At 43.3% G+C, this 21219-nt stretch overlaps 1 protein-coding gene across 2 annotated transcripts in view; it reads left to right on the plus strand.

The window, feature by feature from the left end:
• The first annotated feature begins 484 nt into the window (after positions 1-484).
• Positions 485-21219, plus strand: part of LOC119648807 — a 100434-nt gene continuing 79699 nt past the window's right edge. The window contains exons 1-2 of one of the 2 annotated variants that reach the window (XM_038050656.1): positions 485-1609; positions 18443-18463. The gene's annotated coding sequence lies outside the window, so the exon portion shown is untranslated. The remainder of the gene's footprint in view (positions 1610-18442; positions 18464-21219) is intronic. The other variant, XM_038050657.1, reaches the window with a different exon arrangement.

Genomic DNA, 21219 nt, shown 5'->3' on the forward strand with positions numbered 1-21219 from the left:
ATACAGTGTTTCCTTTAAGCTTTATATGGTATTAATACCTTGATTTTTGTCAAGATTGACGATGGCTCGGCTTACTATGATCAAGTTCGTTACGCATATCACAAATGATAATCTAACACTTATAAAACTACTTTCCACCGCCGGCAGCACTGTTCGTTTATCGTCTTGAACTTCTTCTCGGGCCAGCGCAGCCCCTCCAAACAATTCTTTTTCCTCGCTACTATCCCTTTCTGACTGAGTGCAATATTCCCATAAACAACAAGCAAAAGAACGAGACCACAATACACCTATTTCGGTGCGAAATTCAAGTGATGTGCGAAGAAGGAACGAACGAGCGCCGATGAAATTGCGAAGAGACAAGTTCCATTATCACTAATTCCTATGGTTCAATGCAATTCTGCACGTACCAATTCCGATTCATTCCCGGTTGGTGTTGTCGATCCCGCGGCAGCTTGCGCCGTCTGCGGTGGTTTGTGCAGTTGAAGTTTGTCATTCGAATGTGACGTATGCAGTTCTTGTGGTTGGTGGAGTGACGTTTTCCAGGTTGCTCCAGCAGCGGCACAACTTGGTTCTTGTTTTGCGTTTCGCTTGGTCCGGTTCGCGTTTGTTACGTGCCCTATATCTCGGGCAATTTGTTGTTTTTCGCATTTTCATTTTCATCTTCCCCTGGACGAATCGAGAAGGCTATCAACAAGCGAAAAGTGGAGTCGCGAGAAAGCTGCTGGACAAGTGCAATTCGATTTTCGCGAATTACGTTGAGTTTCGCACGACCGGGATTGCAAATTATGGACCATGGGCGGAGAGGAAAAGCTGGTAAATAGCGACTAGAAACTGTTTAGTGGAGAATCAAGTGGAAATGTGGCCTTTTCTGGAGCCTTCGGGTGCCTGAAAAAGATGGTGACTCGAGATCGAATCCTTTTGAGTTAGTGCGCGTGCACCCAGTCCAAGGTTTCTGTTGTTGCATGGAAAATCCCGAAAGTGATTTGGGGAGAAGTTGGAAAAGTTGCTTTTTGGTGAAAGCGTGAAGTGTTGTGCAGTTTGTGGACGACCAAGTTCTTAACTTGTTAGTGCTCTGGAGTGTGCAGGACTGCATGTGCAATCTGGCCTAGACTGTGAACCAGGTGAGCGAAAGGAGTGAGTAAGTGACGGTGTCTTCCAAGGAATATTGCACACAAAAAGCGGGGAGAGCTGTTAAGGATTGCGACACAGGGTGTTTGGAAGTGTAGCGTTGAAAGGCCTACTGAGAGGGGCTTGGATCCTAAGTGAAGCAGTAGGAGCAGCGGAGTGGGTGGGCGGTTTCCGAACAGCTGAATCGATTTTGTGTGATTTTCTGTTTCCTCTTTTTGCAACACGGTGAATGTACGTAATGTTTGCATGCAAAACTGGTTGGTCGGCAATCGTGTAGTAGTTGAATCTCATCATCGAGGTCCTCCTATGCCCGCCGTCTTGGTCGCGGCAACGAGAGCATCCAAAAAGATCGAGTTACAAGCACCGTGATATGGCGGAGTCGACCTCTGAAGCAAGTACTGTACTGGCTACGTCGAGTCGCATTTGTAATTAACGCTATCGTCGTGTTTTCCAGCAGAGTAGCGATAGCCAACCTGGACAGGTAAGTCGTACACTAGATGCAATTGTGATTCTTGTCTTTGGGTGGCCTTGAGATAACGCATCATCTTGTATCAGCCGAGTTGTTTGTTTGTCCTCGACTGGTTCCTTTGCACTTATCGCCTTTGACTTGGAGAGAGTCATTCACAAGAGATCCTGGCGTGACATTTGTTGAGCTCTCCAGAGCCGATTTTGCGCCCGAACGAACTCCAGCCTGAGGAAAATGTGGCACATGGGTTTTCGGTCCACACACAGATGTTTCGTGGGAAAACAGCTTTTTGGGTGTTTCGGAATTATAGAAAGGATTTAAGGGCAGGAAGTAGGACACGACTCATTCCCTTAGTCGTTGCGTTTTAATTGAGGGAAGTATAGATAACTAAGAACGCCGCCTCATGGGGTTTGTCTGGACAGACAGTGGATGCATTTACGGAGATAGGTGGAAGCAGTTATGTAAATCATTTGCAAAGTTTATGGCTGGAGGTTTTCCTGTATTGGTGAGTGCGGAGAAAGAGATGAGCATGCAAAGTATTGCTTATCGCTGGAATGGGTTGTCACGTTTTCATCAAGAAACAGTCTGATGTTATCGAAGTGGAAAAAAGAATCGTCATAGTTCTATCCATTAAGCTGTGTTGCGACTAAGCAGCGTAAACTCTATATAGTTTGAATTAGAGAAGCGGGCTTTTCTCTTCTGATTGTTTTTTGGGCTTGAAAGTCCATACAGTATTCCTGGAGCCAGTTTGTCTTTTAAACAGTCAAAAAATATGGCATTAGCAACGGCGTTGAGAGCTTTTTACAATAAAAAACAAGTACCTAATACTCCTCCACTTCACCTAGCGTTCCTACCTATTATTACGCCTACGTGCTATAGTTGCCAGAGACTGTCCATGTACCCTGAAGTCTAAGTCGCTTCCTGTCCTCCAGGTTAGCATTGCCGTCCCATTCCCTCCTCTCCCCCTGTTCCAAAATCTTGGAATGCTATGTCAACGACTGGTTGTCCCCCTGCTTTGGCCACTACATAGCAAAAGAGCAACATCGCTTTGTGAAGCGTAAGTCCACTGCCTTCAAATTGCTCGACTTCACCAAGATTGTCCCTAAATGTCTAAATTCACAGCAGGAAGTGCATATTATTTACACTGACTTTGCTAGAGCCTTCGCCGCTGTAAATGACAAGATATTTCCATCCAAATTTTCGCTTCTAAGCGTTCCCACACCACTGTTTGCCTCCTACCTTTCCAACCGATTGATGACTGCACATTCTGAAAATATAAGGGAGCGGCTATGCACTCTGCGTTTGCGAGGCAAGTTTAGAAAGATCAGCCTCATAAATGTTCACGTCCCTACAGAGGAGACTGCAGAGTTGGAGAAGGATACCCTTCTACGAGGCAGTTGAGCGGACCCTCTAAGCCTTTCGCAAGTATGTAGCAAAATTATACTTGGAGATTTCAACAATCAAGTAGGGACGGAGCCCATATTCAGGCGATACATCGGCTTCGATAGCTTACATAGGGATACCAATGATAACGGACTGCGGATTATTCAGTTAGCAGTATCGCACGAAATTGTTGTTGGAAGTACTTGGTTTGCGCGGAAAGCGGTCCACAAACATACGTGGGCCTCTCCAGACGGGACCACTTTCAACCAAATTGACCACGTGCTGATTGAACACCGCCACCTCCCAGCCTTGATGAATGTCAGAAGATATAGGAGCGCCAGTATAGACTCGGACCACTATCACGTTGGCATGGTGTTCCGAGCTCGAATTACGACACCACCAATCCCCTCTGACAATCCGGTGAGAGTGAATACTGAAGCCATTCACAACACAGCCCTCCGCAACACCTATAAGGGCGACCGCACTAGGCGCGGAAGTTTTACCAACAAGTGAGCAGGATGAAACCTTATACAACTCGATGCTCATCCTGCCGAGATAAAGAGGGAAGACTGATTTCCGACAGAATGGACATATTGGAGCGATGGGTTGCGTATTTTCATGAATTGCTCAACGTCCAAAATATCGGCGAGTTGGAGGTCACGCCAACTGAAGACGGCGGACAAATACTTGCACCACCAAGCATAGAAGAACCAGTCCGTGCAATTCATCGGCTTAAAAACCATGAGTCGCCAGAAGCCGATAGAATTACAGCCGTATTGGTTAAATATAGCGACGACAATTACACTCAGTGGTTCATTAACTGATGCTCAAAGTATGGGACAGCGAATCAGTGCCTGACGATTGGCAACGAGGCATTATCGGTCTCATACATAAAGAGGGAGATATCACACAGTGCAGCAATTAGAGGTATCACGTTGCTGAGTACCATCTATAAGATATTCTTCTCTATCTTGTTAGGCCGGATAGTCCCATACGCCCAGAACATCATAGGCCCATACCAAAGAGGCTTCACTTCAGATCAAATTTTCTCTGTGCGGCAAGCGATGGAAAAACTGTTGGAATATGGACATCAATTGCATCATCTTTTCACCGAATTTAAAGCCGCCAATGATAGCCCCGTTTCTCATATCGCCCGATTTCTCTTCTCTCCTCTTGCTCCAAAATCCTCAAAAGATACGTCAACGACTGGTTGACCGCGCACTTCAGTCACCTCATTGTCAAAGAGCAGCATGGTTTCGTGAAACATTTACGGCTTCAAACCTTCTGGTATTTACCAACTTCGTTGCTAAATGCTTGAATTCACGACAGGAGGTACATGCTATTTATACCGATTTCTCCAAAGCCTTTGACACCGTTGACCATAACTTTCTTCTCTCTAAATTTTCATTACTAGACTTCTCTCCCTCAGTAATCTCCTGGCTTTCCTCCTATCTCTCATACCGTTTCTGCAAAGTTTCTTTTCATGGTTACTCATCTCGTTCCTTCTCTCCTTCCTCTGGTGTTCCCCAAGGCTCTATACTTGGCCCGCTACTCTTCCCGTTTTTTATCAATGACCTCGCCTCCATCCTTACCTGCTCGTATTAGCTTCACGCAGACGACCTTAAATTGCTTGTCTCTGTTTCGTCTCCGTTGGACTGTGCTCTTTTACAGTCCAACCTTGACAATTTAGTCCGTTGGTGTTCGGTCAACAAGCTAACACTTAATGTCAACAAATGCCATTGGATGTGGTATTTGCTTAAATCGCCCCCAACATCCTTTTCCTATTCTCTCAGTGGACAACCCCTTTCACTACAGACCTCCTTCAAAGACCTGGGTGTAATGTTCGACGACAAACTTCGTTTCAATTCCCACTTCGTTGACATAATCAATAGAGCTTCCAAAATGTTTGGCTTTATCCTACGTTCCTTTTCCGACTTTACCTTAATCCAGTCCTCCTTAGCACTCTTCAATTCCCTTGTAAGAAACATCCTTGAATATTGCTGTGTAGTCTGGTCCCCCTTTCACACTCGGGACTGCCGCGCTCTTGAAGTTTGACACTGCAAATTCACTCAGTTTGATTATCCATCACGACTCCGCTCCCTCAATCTCCCCTCCATACAGTAACACCGTATCTTTCTTGATATGTGTACCCTTTTCAAACTCTACAATTGTCTGATGGACTGCTCCGCCAACTCGGATATTATTTTCCGTATCGCCTCGTTTCATAACACACGTAGTGCAGTTATTTTTGATGTACCCTTCGCGGAGCTCGAGATTTACTTCCACTCTCCGATTCCGAGGCTATGCTGGCCTTACAACGCTCTACAGCTTGAGTCTTTTGCCTCTACTTCCTTTTCTAGTTTTAAGCGTAAAATAAGCCATTCCCTTGCTCCTTCCTCTGAGGACAATATGTAATAAGGAATTTTTTTTCTGTGTATTGTCCTCATTAAATAAATAAAAATAAAAAAAACCAGGGCAAAACTAAACGGCTATGAGAGAATTCGATATCCCGACGAAATTGATAAGACTGACTAGTGTGCGAGGCCACATAAAAGCAGCAGGATCCTCTCGAGACCATTCAACATCAACAACGGTCTACGACAAGGGGATGCCCTATCATGCGTCCTCTTCAACGTGGCCCTGGAGAAAGAGATTCGCGATGCCGATGTAAATGCAAGAGGCATCATCCTCTTCAAGTCCACCCAACTACTGGCCTGCGCTGATGATATCGACATCATGGGAAGAACAACTCGAGATGTACAGTTTACCTTCATCCAGATCGAGCAGGCCGCAATCGGGGCGAGACTTTGGGCTGCACATTAATGAAGGCAAGACAAAGTACATGGTGGCAACGTCAACGCCAAATGCAAAAGAACGAACAACATCGAATCGCAATGGTTAAACGAGAACAATGAAGATAGGAGACTACAACTTTGAGACCGTCGAAAATTTCTCCCATCTAGGGTCGAAAATCACAACCGATAACAGCTATGACGATCAAATCCGCGCACGGTTGTTGTCAGCCAACAGAGCCTAATTCAGCTTACAAAAACTGTTCCGCTCGAAACGTCTCACCATAGGGTGAAAGCTCTTACTGTACAAGACAATGATCTTGCCAGTCCTCATGTATTCCTCGGAAATTTGGGTTCTTAGCAAAAAAAAAGTGCGTACGCTTGGCCGCGTTCGAGAGAAGAATCCTCCGAAGAATTTTTAACCCCCTACATGAGAATGGACGATTCCGTAGCGTACATAACGACGAAATCTATGAACGATACCATGACCGTCAGGTTGTGGATAAAATCTGGCTCAATAGGTTTACGGTGGGCGGGTCACTTAATCCGTATGGATGAGGATGATCCCGCCGGGAAAGTCTATAAGGGCAATATCTATGGTAGAAAAAGAAGAGGAGGCAGACCCTGCCTAAGATGGAGCGATGGCGTAGGTCAGGACGCCAGACAGCTTTTAGGGATATCAAATTGGTGGACCTCGGCGCAAAACCGGAATGTCTGGAGTTCCTTGTTAAGGCAGACCTAGACCGGATACCGGTTGCTGCGCCGTTGATGATAATGAAGATTTTTGAACGCATTCTTGGCAACCGTATTCGCGAAATCGTTGAAATAACCGTGAGTCGAGCTGGATTTGTCAAAAACTTCGGAACTACTGACGCAATACACGCTGCGCCGTTACTCATGGAGAAGCACCGTGAGAAACATTGCTCTCTTTACAATGCATTTCTAGATCTAGAGAAAGCGTTTGACCGTGTGCCACACGAACTCATCTGGTGTGCTTTACGTGCGCTGGGTTCAATTGCAATACCACGATCCGAAAAGCAAAGTTCGAAGTATGGCGGATGTATCAAAACCGCTTCGTGTCTCTGTTGGTGTTCATCAAGGAAGCGCTCTCTTACCATTCCCTTTGTTCTTGTTATGGACACCATCACACGGAACATCCAACGTCCAGGGCCCTACGCACTGCTCTATGCAGATGATGATTTCCTAGCATCTGATAGCAAAAATGATCTCGAGCAACTTGTCCAAAACTGGAATGATCGCCTCATGCAACACGGTCACCGGCAGTGATCTGCCCAGAACTGAGCGATTTAAATACCTCGGGTCAACGCTATTAGCCAATGAAGAACTGCGCTATGAATTGCTTCACGCATTAACGCAACCTGGATGAAATGAAGTGGTGTTCCACAACTGGTGTTCTTTGTGATCGACGTATTAACGAACGTCTCAAATCTAAAATTTACCGCTATGTCGTTCGTCCTGTCGCCCTCTATGGTTCTGGTCTTGCGGCAATGGAGACGAAGATGTTGCGTTGGACTAGTGGCGTGACTCGTTTTGACCACATCCGAAACGAGGATATCCGCGATCGTTATGGGGTTGCACCGATCGTGGAAAAATTGCGAGTGAGGCGTCTTCGATGGTATGGTCACGCAATTCGTGCTAACGAGAATTCACTTGCTAAGATTGGTCTGAACATTGAAGTCGATTGTAAACGACCAAAAGGCAGGCCGAAACAATGGTGGCTTGATACGCTGGATAGAGCTAAATGGCGCAACCGATCACGACGAGCCAACCCCGCTTGTGAACGGGGCAAAGGCTGAAGAAAAAGAAGAAAGAAGAAGCTGGTTTTTCTGCCCCATATCCTCAGCCTTAGCCAGTTTCAACAAATATTGACTTTGTTGTTTTTTTTTCTGTTCCATAAATTGAAGCGCGAAAGTAGATTCGATGGATTATTGGATAACACCGAATTCAAAGGTTCATCATATCTTTTCATTAATTTTACGACTTGGATCATATGCTCTTATCTTCCAACGTTACGCGTTTGTTTTTCTCTACGTGCGTTGCTTTATATCTAAAAGGTATTACGAAAATATCGAATTGTTAGTGAAAGTAATTGCTGGAGTGTGCTATCTTCCAGTTGGCCACGAGCTGTGTTCCACTTGACCGATAAAGCAATTACACGAGTAGCCTGCACAGACCTTTCGGTTGCTCAGTGGATATAAGGTAGAGGTTATAGACTCTAACGTTATGCCTAAGTTATAGGAAGTCTATAATTTCTTGCAGCGAACGGATGCACAGAGTATCACAAAATCACTCGGTCATTCAAATTTTGCTTTCTACACGCAGCCAAGCGTCCTACGCACAAGGCTGAACTACTCTTGGTATCATTCAACCAGAAATACGATGATATGCAACTTGCAGGTGGGACATTGTAATATCGGCAAAAGGCACCACACGTACGTACTTTGTAAGGCATCGGCGGGAAATTTAGGAGAGAGCGGAGATAGGAGGCAGTTTACTAACCAAATCAATCATGATTAGAATCTTTTTTTGTTCAGCACTATTAATCCCTCTATTCGTAGAGCACTTTCATTTTTTTTTCGATCCCAACAAACATGTCCAGCTTGAATCTCCGCTGCAATATTCTCTGATAACGCTCCACATATGACTTACATGTGTTTATATTATCGTTGGGAAACATGTGGGTAAATAAGCCAAGTGGCTGCCGATGGGCGAGCTACCATGCTACCAGCAAAGTAGGGGCGTTTTTTTCATTCTGTTCCATATCTTTATCAATGCCCGAACGTTTTGTTTGCTTTAGGGCCTCAGCAATGTTATCACAAGTGTGTGTTGATTGATTAGAAATGCATTGAAAACATTGATGATGGCTTTATGTGTTTTGGTAATGCAACGAAGAAAGTCGAGTATCAGATAACAAGGTGTAGAATGCAACGACGGTAATCTGTTTACTTGACAAAAAGATTTTCACTTTATCAGTATTTGAATGCTTCCCATATCGATAATCACACATGGACTGTTAAGAAGAGTCGAATCGAACCTTTAGTGATTGACACTCGTTTTGATACATATGAGGCCCTGTCCGTTTCTCAACAGCTTTCAATACGAATTTAATATGAATATTATACCTCTGTATTTACCAAATGGCGAGACCATTTTCAGTTCTTTTAAATCTATCGAAAATCTCAAATTTCAATAGACCACGCCGAAAAGCCTCAATATGACTGGATATGAAATCCAATACATAAACTGACATGAGCAAAATCGAATTTCCACTTGGCAAACTTGCTTGCAATCCCAATGATTGGCCAATTTTATAGTACAACGAAACGCGACGGGGTCTGAACTCTTTGCACGAATCTTTGTTAAGCCTCTTTGAAACACCTCAGGGTTTATGATGCTCGTTACCTGTCTGAGTTGATCTGTAACGGAAAGAATTACAAAGGCATTGCGACGGCAATTGCAAAGATTTCCCTGGTGTCTTATTCCAATTTAAAGCACCAACTTATGGAGTGTGCCCTTGAAGTACAACACGTATACTATCCGGTTTTGTTTGGAATGGATTGAACTCTGTCTGTCCATCAGCAGCTGAACCCAATGCAATCTTGTATTGGCTGCGGTGTTGATTTTGCATTATGGATTGGGTTAAGGTAGGTGCTACCAGCATTCCATGCTTCTATAGCACGTCGGAATAGGAAAAAAAAGATTCAAAATTATTAAATTGGTATTGCTGCTTTTGATAGTCTTATAGAGGAATGGTTTGCAGGATGACAATTACTTTCTTCATAGATTGATTCAAAAATAGATCAGCCAAATTAGAAACACAAGGTTTGCTATTCATATCAGAGCAAGAGTTTGTTGGGTTCAATATACAGGCGCAACTTTTGCTGCGAATTTGAAGTACAACCAATGCCATCCTGGTTTGGAGATAACATAGTATGGAAGACCTTTGTGTCTTCCTTTGTAGCAGTTGATTCACAAGATGATATTTATATTTATTTTCGCCTTAGACTATCTGAAATTTTTTCAGATTAACCAACAACTGTTGTTTCAGCTTCATGCATGTAGAATGGCGGCGCTATATTCTCTTTAACTCTTCCAAATGAAAATTGAGGTAGCCTTGAGTCCGCCATCCGGTTGATGGTAGACCGGACCAATTAGCGAGAAACTTTCGCCCACTTTTTTAGTCCATGGATCCCTTTTCCTGAGCTAGCACTCAAAGTTGAGAAAAAACATCAAAACAAAAAAAATTCACAACCGGACGGTCATGGTACCGCTCATTTCGTCGTTATGTAGGCTACGGAATCGTCCATTCTCATTTAGGGGGCCAAAATTCTTCGGAGGATTCTTCTCTCGGATGCTGCCAAGAGTTCGCAATTTTTCTTGCTAGAAACCCAAGTGTTCGAGGAATACAAGAGGACTGGCAAGATCATTGTCTTGTGCAGTAAGAGCTTTGACCCTATGGTCAGACATTTCGAACGGAACAGTCTTTGTAAGCTGAAGTAGGCTCTGTTGGCTACCAATAACCGCGCGCGGATTTCATCATGATAGCTGTTATCGGTTGTGATTTTCGACTCTAGATTGATCTAGATTGATGTTGAGCCCAAGGTCTTGCGCCAATCAATGCCTGCTCGATTTAGATGAAGACAGTTTGTACGTCCCGGGTCGATCTTCCCATGACTTCAATATCGTCAGCATAGGCCAGTAGTTGGGTGGACTTAAAGAGGATTGTACCGCACGAATTTACTTCAGCACCACGGATCAGTTTTTCCGGGGCCAGGTTAAAGAGGCCGCATGATAAGGCATCCCCTTGTCTTATACCGTTGTTGATGCCGAATGGTGTCTGCTTTTATCTGGCCTCACACATTATTTAGGGTCAGCCTAGTCAGTCTTATCAATTTCGTCGGAATACCGAATTCTCTCATGGCCGGGAACAGTTTTACCTTGGCTATGCTAACATAGGCGGCTTTAAAGTCGATGAAAAGATGGTGCAACTGATGTCCATATTCCAACAGTTTTCCCATCGCTTGCAGTAGAACGAAAATCTGATCTGTTTGCTTGAAGTGAAGCCTCTATGGTATGGGCCAATGATGTTCTGGGCGAATGGGGCTATTCGACCAAGCAAGATTGCGGAGAATATTTTATAGATAGTACTCAACAACGTGATACCTTTATAATTGCTGCACTGCATGATATCTCCCTTTTTATGTATGAGACAGATAATGCCTCGTTGCCAGTCGTGAGGCATTGATTCCCTGTCCCACACCTTGAGCATGAGTTGATGAACTGCTTGATGTAATTGGCTGCCTGTCTGTCACATGCACACTCCAAAATGGCTACACCGATTCAAACAAAATTTCGTGGACATATGGAAGCTACGACCACGCATACAGTGAGTGAGATAAATGTACGTGGAGTTACATGCAAAGGTAAAGGTTTTTTTTTACTTAATGTACCCGTGTGGAGTACCAAATGAAAAATCTCAATTAGTACTTTGCTAGATGTGGTCGGTGTTGAAACAGAACGGATTTTCCGAATATCAACCACGCGGAGTCAAATTAAACTGCAACTTTAGAAACGCGGTTCAAATCAGAAGGGACGAAGTTTGCGTTGCTGTTGCTTGTGCCAGACCGCCAGCAGTGTCGGCGGCAGTACAGTGCGTCGGCGGAGGCGAATTCACCATCGGCAATGCAGACGTAGTTCATGCTTCCGATGTGCCGCCACATCACTCCGCCCCCAGCTGAAACCGCGTGGGTTCAGCGAAGGAACCCAGGACGTGATTTCGTCCATGGGATTATCGGGCGAACCTGACGCTTCGCAGGCGCTTGTTAGAAGCGTCCCCCGTTTTCGGCGAATGCCTTCAGCCTCGACAAGGAAACCCATTTGGGCCTGTCCCGAACGTCAAACTTAAAAGAGTGTTCCCGTCGTTCCAGGACTTTAAACGGGCCCGCGTATGATGGATGCAGCGGCTTCCGAGGAGTGTCCACTCTGTGAGCATGGTTGTCGACCTCCGGCGTCGTGTGTCGGTAAGGTGGCGTCGGCCGGAGTTTCGAAACCGCATCCCTGAGTAGACGCAGTATGCTGGAGTCGTTTGACTCTGCTCTGATATCCAGTACATGGTCGGCGGGGAATCGGAGATTCTCCCCGTAAACCATCTCCGCGGGGCTGGCCGTGAACTCGTCTCGGTGAACTGTGCGAAGGCCGAGGAGGACGAAAGGCAAGGACCGCGATCACGACGGATAGTCGCGAGCCATTAAGATGGCCTTTGGTGTCCGGTGCCAATGTTCCAGCATTCCATTGAACTGTGAATGGTATGCAGTGGTCCTGTGGCGTTTGAAACCAAGGAACTTGTCTAACTACGAGAAAAGATTCGACTCAAACTCCATTCCTTGGTCCATTCTTGACAGAGAGCCTCGGCGCATGATTGTGCCGTAATGTCAGTCAGAGGCATTGCTTCACTTGTCTCCGTGCGAGTCTCGCAAAGAGCCATTGATGTCGAGTTGGATGGTGTGGAAGCGCTTGGTCGACCGAGAGAATAAGCCTACTTCCTTTTTTACGTGCTTGTTGATTTTATAATTTTGGCACGCGAGGCACTGTCTGGCCCAAGAGTTTACGTCCTTGTTCGTGGACGACCAAAAGTATTTTGCAGTGACTAACCGGTCGTCCTGATGCCTGGGTGCACAAGATCGTGTACTGCGTGAAATATTTTCTTGCGAAAATCAGCCGGAATAAATGGCCTAGATCCCTTGTCTGAAGTCTCGCAGAGTAAGTAGGAGTTTGATCCGAAGATGGGAAACTCCTTGAACTTGCATTTGGAGTTTGGTCTCAAGCTCCGAAGCTCTCCTTCGTCTTTCTGCGCCTCGGGAGTGGGGAATGTGACTTCCGAAATTCGTGACAAAGCGTCCACAACGACGTTGCTGATAAAGCTCAGTTGCTGAAGTTGGCAAGGTTGCCCTACCAAGGGGTGAATAACAATCATATTGCTGGCAAATGTCACACAAAGATCCTCATAAGAGGAAATATCCACACAGCGGGTTGAGGTTTGATAGTACGCGATTATATATGTACAATAGGAGAGTCAACACTAGAAAATGCCAAATCATCTGTATAGAGAAGACAAGGAGAAATAAGTAAATAAGGAAGAGAGAGCATTAAAACAAACAGAGCAAGTGAGGGAAGAAAGGAATTGAGATGCAATTGTAGAAGTAAACCCTAGCTACTCTGTCACTTACGTAAGCCCTTGACCAAGGGAGAACAGATGATGGGAAAGCCATACAAGCCGAGCTCAACGAAGTCAAAGGCCTTGGTGAAGTCAGTGTAAATTGTGTATCCGATTTTTCTTTTTATTCTTAAACTTATACAAGTTAATGCATCCTACGGAGCCGATGCTACTTCTTCGCAATAAGATGTAAGAAACAAGAAGGGCAATTTTTGACATTCTTCTCGAGAATTTGAAACGTAAAGCAAAGGAGTAATATGGACCGGTAATAACGAAACTTTTTATTTATAGGATGTTACGTGCTCCTCCTACATGTCTGGAAAGGTAACTTCAAATAAATTTTTGTTAACAATTTACGAAAATTGAAGGGAAATGTGTTGTTTACATTTTTCAATGTTTCAAAATCTTATTAAAATCGGTTTACTATTTGTCTGTCACACACTCTCTAAAAAGGCTACATCCATTGAAACAAAATTTAATGGTGTGATGATTCCATTTAAACAATTTTAAAAATAGAACTTAATTAAAGGATTGTTGCGACCAATGTGGTAAGATTTGGGGGGGGGGGGGGGGGGGATTTTTTGAGCTATTGTCAAGAAAATGAACAATCAATCCGAAAGGGTTGGACTTGTTGAACGGATCTACGGATCTGCCATCTAGAAACATCTGAAGCTCGTTAATCGTAGAAATGTTGTTTCATCACAACAATGCCAGATTGCACACGTTTTTGACAGTCTGTCAAAAATTAATTGGACCTTAGATGGGATGTATGTAGTCACTGACCTTCCGCCATTAGCTTCTCTGCTTCTTTTTAAAATTCCCGCACAAATCGCTGTCTTGTTCAGTATTTTGCCAATAAAAGTAGGTCTTCGAATGAATTAAGAAAATTCACTGATAGATGGCAAAATATAATCGGAAAAAAACGTAAAAAATCATTGTTTGATGTTTGTTCTTTATATAAATATAATAAATGACAAGGAATACGCAATTATTTTGTACTTAATCTAATAGATATTCGGAATTAGGATTCCTGATAAAGTTTATTGTGGACGAACGTAGGGCTTTAGGGTTGGTTTGATTGACTTGACTTCCTGTACGTCAGAATTTTAGCCTAAATCGTCGTTTCGCATCTGATGCATCATTAATTTTTAAGAAGAGACTCTTTCTGGAAGTATAAAGTGCCCAGATGAGCATAATAAATTTCGGAGCGATGATCCAAAAAGGAACGCAACTCATTCATAGCTAGGAAATCCGCTTTGTGGAAGTTGAATTTTGAAACGTTGCGACTTCATCACGTCTGGTTGTGATGGACGCTTAATTGTAAAGCGGGACAGGAATTCCTGGAAACTGAGAAAGAAAAACGAGGTAGCAATATGTATCGGGAGGATGGGTAGACAAAGAGAGGTCAGCCAATCAGTTGAGGGAAAATTGGAGCTCCATAGAATATAAAGGACATTCTTCTTGCACGGTTAGATTCATACATTCACCTTTGCCAGTTTGTGAGTTTTATGTGACAATCATCATCAACCTCCCTTATCACTTCACCTGGTCTCTTGGAATTAGTTCTTATCCCTCAAACGTGGACTTTAAGCGGCATTCGATACTAGAAAAGGGTAGGTGATACAAAAGTCTTCTTTTTCTTCAGCCTTTGTCCCGTTCACAAGCGGGGTCGACTCGTTGTGATCAGCTTCGCCATTTGGCTCGGATGCCTGATCTGAGTGCAATCTCGAGGCTTTCAAATCCCCATCTCGCGTATCAAGCCACCGTTGTTTCGGTCTGCCTTTTGGTCGTTTACCATCGACTTTGATGTTCAGACCAATTTTGGCAAGTGAATTCTCGTTAGCACAAATTGCGTCACCATACCATCGAAGACGCCTCTCTCGCAACTTTTCCACGATCGGTGCAACTCCATAACGATAGCGGATATCCTCATTTCGGATGTGATCTAAACGTGTCACGCCACTAGTCCAACGTAGCATCTTCGTCTCCATTACCGCAAGACGTCGTTCATTGTCTTTTATAGTCGGCCAACATTCAGAGCCATAGAGGGCGACTGGACGGACGACATTGCGGTAAATTTTAGATTTGAGACCTACGTTAATACGTCGATCACAAAGAATACCAGTGATGGAACGCCACTTATCCAGGTTGCGTTAATGCGTGAAGCAATTTCAGTTCTCCATTGGCTGATAGCGTTGACCCGAGGTATTTAAATCGCTCAGTTCTGGGCAGCTCACTGCCGCTGACAGTGATTGTGCCTGTTTCATGAGGATCGGTCGTCAAAAATTCAGTTTTGTTTAAATTCAATCTGAGACCGTGTTGCATGAGGCGATCATTCCATTTTTGGACAAGTTGTTCGGGATCATTTTTGCTATCAGATGCAAGGAAAACATCTGCATAAAGCAGTGTGTAGGGCGCTGGACGTTGGATATCCTGTGTGATGGTATCCATAACAAGAACAAAGAGGAGTGGTGAGAGGGCGCTTCCTTGATGAACATCAACAGAGACACGAAGCGGTTTTGATACACCCGCCATACTTCGAACTTTACTTTTCGGATCGTGGTAGAGCAATTGAACCCAGCGCACGAGTTCTTTTGGTACTAAGTGTTGTCGTAAAGCATACCAGATCAGTTCGTGTGACACACGGTCAAACGCTTTCTCTAGATCCAGAAATGCAATGTAAAGAGGGCGATGCTTCTCACGATGTTTCTCCATGAGTAACCGCGCAGCGTGTATTGCGTCAGTAGTTCCGCAGTTCTTGACAAATCCCAGCTCTTCGCTTTCCAGAGCTCAGATGCTATGTCGTCAGGTCCTGTTGCTTTCCCCGACTCCATTTGTTTTACTGCCTCCTCAACTTCAGTTGCGCTGACTGGTGGAACTGGTCCAAATGTCGGCAATGATTGTGGAAGTGGAGGGTGAGCAAATTCTTCAGTTGAAATCTGCTCGAAGTATTTTCGCCATCTATCCGTTGCGGCTCGACGGTTGGTAAGCAAAGTACCGTTCTTGTCATTAACGCAACAGAAGTGTTCGATATCCTGAGGGCGTTCATCACGGCTTTTAGCAAGTCGATACAGATCTCTCTCGCCATCCCGAGTGTCCAGTTTATCGTAAAGATTTTTGAAATGGTTCGCTCGGGTGACAGCGACCGCTTTCTTTGCTTTCCGGTTGGCATTCTTATAAATTTGCCAATTACCAGGCGTTTTATCGTCGAGAAATTTGTGGTAGAGGCGTTTCTTTTCACAGACCTTCATTTCAACATCATCATTCCAAAGCCAAGTATCTCGGTTGATGTACCGCTTACCCGGCTTGGTGACCCCGAGGGTTGCAGAGGTCGCTTTGTGGATCGTGTCTTTCATTTGGTTCCATGATTCTTCTACATTCGTAATTGTCGGCAATCGTATGGGTGAGATCGTTTCTTCTCACCAAATCGCCACCATTTAATGCGTCGCGGGCCAGTGCGTTCCTCACGCTGTTTTATCGGTGGCTTAATTCGCAGGACGGCAATCAACGGCCGATGTTGAGGTGCGATGGTCTCATAGGGAACGACTTTGCAATCAGTGACAGTGGTAAAATGTTGGCGTCTTATGAGAATATAGTCGATTTGCGTTTTATTGTTCCCACTATAAAATGTAGGAAGATGAGACAATCGTTTAATGAACCATATATTCATAAGTACAAGGTCATGGGTGTCCGCAAAATCGATTATACGCTCGCCACCCTCATTGCGCGCTCCGAACCCCCCTTCGCCCATGGCACCTGTTACCGTCTGCCTTTTCACCCACATGACCATTAAGGTCGCCGGCAATGATTATATAATCGTCAGCAGGCACGTGACAAGTCTTTTCATCGAGAAGTTGCCAGAAGGCATCAGGTCTTCCTATCTGTGGTGCGTACGCGATGAAGAAGTGAATAGTGCAATCAGCTGATATAATAGTGAGCTTCATCAGCCGATCATCAAATCGATCGACTTCTTTAATCGCATCACGGAAACCATCTGAGATGGCAACGCCAACACCATATTGAGTGTGTGGCTTACCAAAATAGAGAAGTTTGTAGCCATTTTTACCGCGTTCGCGTTCAATGTCGCAGCTTTTGGCATCAGACCATCGGGTTTCTTGCAGAGCGCAGATATCAATGCGCCTTTTCCGAAGGGCTCTTGCAAGTTCCTCCGTGTTTCCAGTTAGGGCACCAACATTTAGCGTGCAGACACGTATTTGTTTTCTTCGTTGTGTTCGGACTAACTTGCTTACGTCCTGACGCCGTCCATGCGTCAAGAACCCTTCCCCATTTCTCGACAGGACCGGGCCCGCCCTGCCGCGTCGACTGAGGTGGACGCCCTAGCATTTCTCTGTGACTTGTGACTCAATCCGATCATCATGTTTGTAATGACATTGTATGCATTTTCTTGGTCGGCCTGTCGCGGGGCCTGTCACCAAGAGAGATCAGGTAGGATTTAGCATAGTAGAATAACTCCAACTATACTCTATTTATTTCCTTCTCTGATCTCAGTCTTTTATTTTTGTTTTACTGAGGATAGTACAGAGTACGTTGCCTCAAACCCTCCTCATTTACCTGGGCTTGGGACCAGCATACTATGTTAATAGCATGGCGGAATTGGTAGGTGATACAAAAGTGATATCACATTACCAAATTACAACATCACCTAACATCACTGCATTATCAAACATCATGTATCATATTCCAAGCATCATCGCATCGTATTTCCAAATATCACCTAACATTATCACTCTTTGTAGTACAAGTCACGGCGACAGTTGTCGATGGCGACGCCGAGCATAGAGCAGGCTTTTGGCTTGCTTTAGGTTGCTTTCGAGCCTACTTTGGGTTGGCTTTGGACTGACCTTGGGCTGGAAAATGGTTTCGTTTTCATGTGAATATGGGAGTCAAGATTCTTGGCAAAGTAATTCATTTGTAATATTGTGGTTTGGATTAAATGTCGGCTGCTGGTTGATGTGTCTATGGCGTTGATCTACGTAATATTTTCTCGTAAAAGCGGTCGAGGCGTATATCAAATGATCATATTTACGAATTTGTTCTCTCGGTTGACTTTGATGTGGAAGGATGATTTCGATTTTGTGTGTGATAGACAAATTTTTAATTATGCCAAGCAAAGACAACTTCTAAGTGAAGTAATGCCTGTTCTTTGGATGTGACAATATTGTACTATATATTATCTTACATCCTAGTGGAATCTGTTGTTTTTTTTCCTTTCCTGCATGAAAGGTTCGTTTATTCTTCACCTATACCTATTTGTCGCCATTCCCAGCAATTTTTACTCATTCTATTTTTTGGAAGCAGAACTCTTTTCTTCTTTCGAGGATTGACGATATCGCAATCACACTTATCACTTTTTTGCTGTGTCTATTTAAATTTATTGTGACATTGCGAGGAAACTAAACGTTTTTTATTTCTTTTCAGGCACAACGATTTGAAGATTCGGTAAGCTTATGGCCAATATAACGGGAGCTAACATGAGTTCATTCATATTTGCCAATAACGATGCGATTATCTGAATGCCCTTTAATCATAGAGTTGACTGTGCTTTCAATCATGCACCGAAGACCAATCTATTGATTGGTAATGAAAAAAAGACATAGCATCTATTTTTGTATCCGAGAAACAGCATGGAAAAGACATAGTGGAGCGATCATCTATTTGCAAAAGCCGTTGGGCGACTGCTTACCCAAACGGGGTTTATTCCGAACGAGAGACTAAATCCGTCGCATAGACCATGACCGGACATCTAGACTTGGGAGGCTAAATAGCCAGAAATTCAACTAGAATGTATGTAGTCGTGGCTATTATTGTTTACAGACTCGAGTCTTACCTTTTTTGGCGAATCTTGATCTTGTCGATGTGGCCGTTGATGCTGCCGCACTCCTCCATGCTTCATGCAACCTCAAACGAAATAAGATTTCAACTTCGTATCTTTTCAACCAGAAATTCTATTTTTCTTTTTGTGTATAGCACAAGTATGGCTGTTTATTTTTCCGCTTTTATATTTTATTCGTTGTGAATTGCGTATGTGGACATTACGCTGTCTATGAAAAGATGCTTTCCGAGGCAAAAAGAGGTTGCAAAGGTGGTTCTTCCAAGGTTATCAGTAATATATTCCATGCGGATTGAGAGAAGCTGCATGCTGCTCGGTTGACCGGTAACTGCAAATGGGAGAACTTAATTGGTACTCAAGTTTTTTACCTTTTTTGTGACCTCATTACAAATCAAGCTACTCCTACGATGGGTGTGTATCCGCACGTTGTATTTATTAGGTGGAATTAATTGATTTTAATGCCGTTAGGTTAAAAAAATATTCGTCAGTTTCCATTAATTTCCGCTGTTTTGGAGGTAGACATGATGGATGATACACACATGTTTGTAGACAATTTCCCAAAACATTTCATCCATATTTAGCTACAACCGGTTAATAGAAGTATTCCATGCCCGACGAAAACAAACAACTATCAATCCGCCGACAAAGATACTTTATTCTCATTTCATTGCCCAGATCTACTTTAACTACAATTACAATTAAACATTTCTTTCACACGAGAATCAGCGGAAAATTTTCTAATTAACGTGGAGCTCGTGATAGGTAGAAAATAATAGCTGGTAAACTAGTGATCCTACTTTTTGGGTTCCACCATTTTTCTCCCGCTCATCTTCAACCAGAGTGGAACTATCATGATTCATTACATGGGCTGACTTGCTATTAAAGCAATTGTATAAATTGGACGAATTGGTTACAACCTTTCCCATTTCTTTTACCATCGTCATCCACATCATCGGTTAATGTTGGATCCGATTGAATCCAAAGCCGATGACCTTCATTGTCAGGGCCCGAAATGAATCAAATCTTCAAGCATTATCATTACATCTTGATTTAAATAGCGAAGAGTATAAAAGAAAGCTCTCTAGTAAGATTTGATATTTAGGTTTGACTGTCCTCAGGCAATCTCAGATATGGTTGTAACATAATCTCAGCTTACAGCGGATTGGTAGATATTTCGCAAAGCATAAAAAAGCAACCGTTATTGATGTAGGTACCAGCAATAATTTGGTTTTTAGTGAACACAAATGGTTAGACGTCTTCATGATATAACAAATGTCCGCCAAATTCCAATTTGGAGTTACGAGTGATCACATATATTTATTTGATTGATGATTTCAATTTACATTTGTAAGAGGAGTTATGCCTGCTCTTTGCCATGAAGGCGGTAATTATTTATATAAATTCCAGCGTTTGTATGAATTGTTTACTAATGAAAGAGAATGTTGGATACTTGTTTAATAAAGGATTTTAGAAGTACACTGGAGTGCCAACTCAATAGCCTTTTACGTTGAGTTTTTCCCTTTTCTTTGAACCCTTAAGGGGTCATCCCGTGTGAAGGCCGTTTTTTTTTGCCTTTTTTTGAAAAATTATTTTGAAGGACTGGATTAAGATAGAAACGTGATTTTTTCACCATATGTTTATTGATATCTCTTGTATATGTGATAAATTTTTCAGCTTGATATCTTAGCTATTTTTTGGAATACGTATCAATTTATGCACCCATCACCAAAAAAAGGTGTTTTTCTGCTGCCACGCTGGAGGGCACTGTGTTCATCTAAGGAAAAAAAACTAAACGGCATTTTAATGTGGACAATATTCCACGGTCCTCAAACTAGGATAATTAGAAAATATTAAAAGGTAAATTTTTGGTGTGCTTTTAAATTTAATTTTTTAGATTTTGGTGTTTTTTTACGGCTTTTTTTATGAATAAAAAAACAAGTCGGGAAATCTGAAGCTGGACACTTCAGGTACGAAAGGTTTTGTGTATTTCTTAGTACGTAGTACGTAATATATCCATATATTATGTGAGAGTATCCACTTTCGGGTGATATTGACATTCATAGTCTTCAATTTTCAAAGAAGCAACAAATTTGAGGCATTATAACTTTGTTAGTAATAGTGCGATTTCCACCAAACTTGGTAAGATCATGCTCTATATTATAGCCTATATCACTGCATTTCATGGTACTATGATGAACTTAAGGGGGGTTTCTAACCAATTACAAAAAGTTGTAGTAATATACTATTATTAACTTTATTTAAACAGATATCGGCATGGAAGGCATTTCGGAGCCCAGGCACCACATAGTGGCAGCCTCCTGATTTTTTTCAGATTTTTCGGTTTGGTAGTTTCTGAGAATGGCCC

This window comes from Hermetia illucens, chromosome 2, assembly GCF_905115235.1.
Source record: "Hermetia illucens chromosome 2, iHerIll2.2.curated.20191125, whole genome shotgun sequence".
NCBI classification, from domain to species: domain Eukaryota; kingdom Metazoa; phylum Arthropoda; class Insecta; order Diptera; family Stratiomyidae; genus Hermetia; species Hermetia illucens.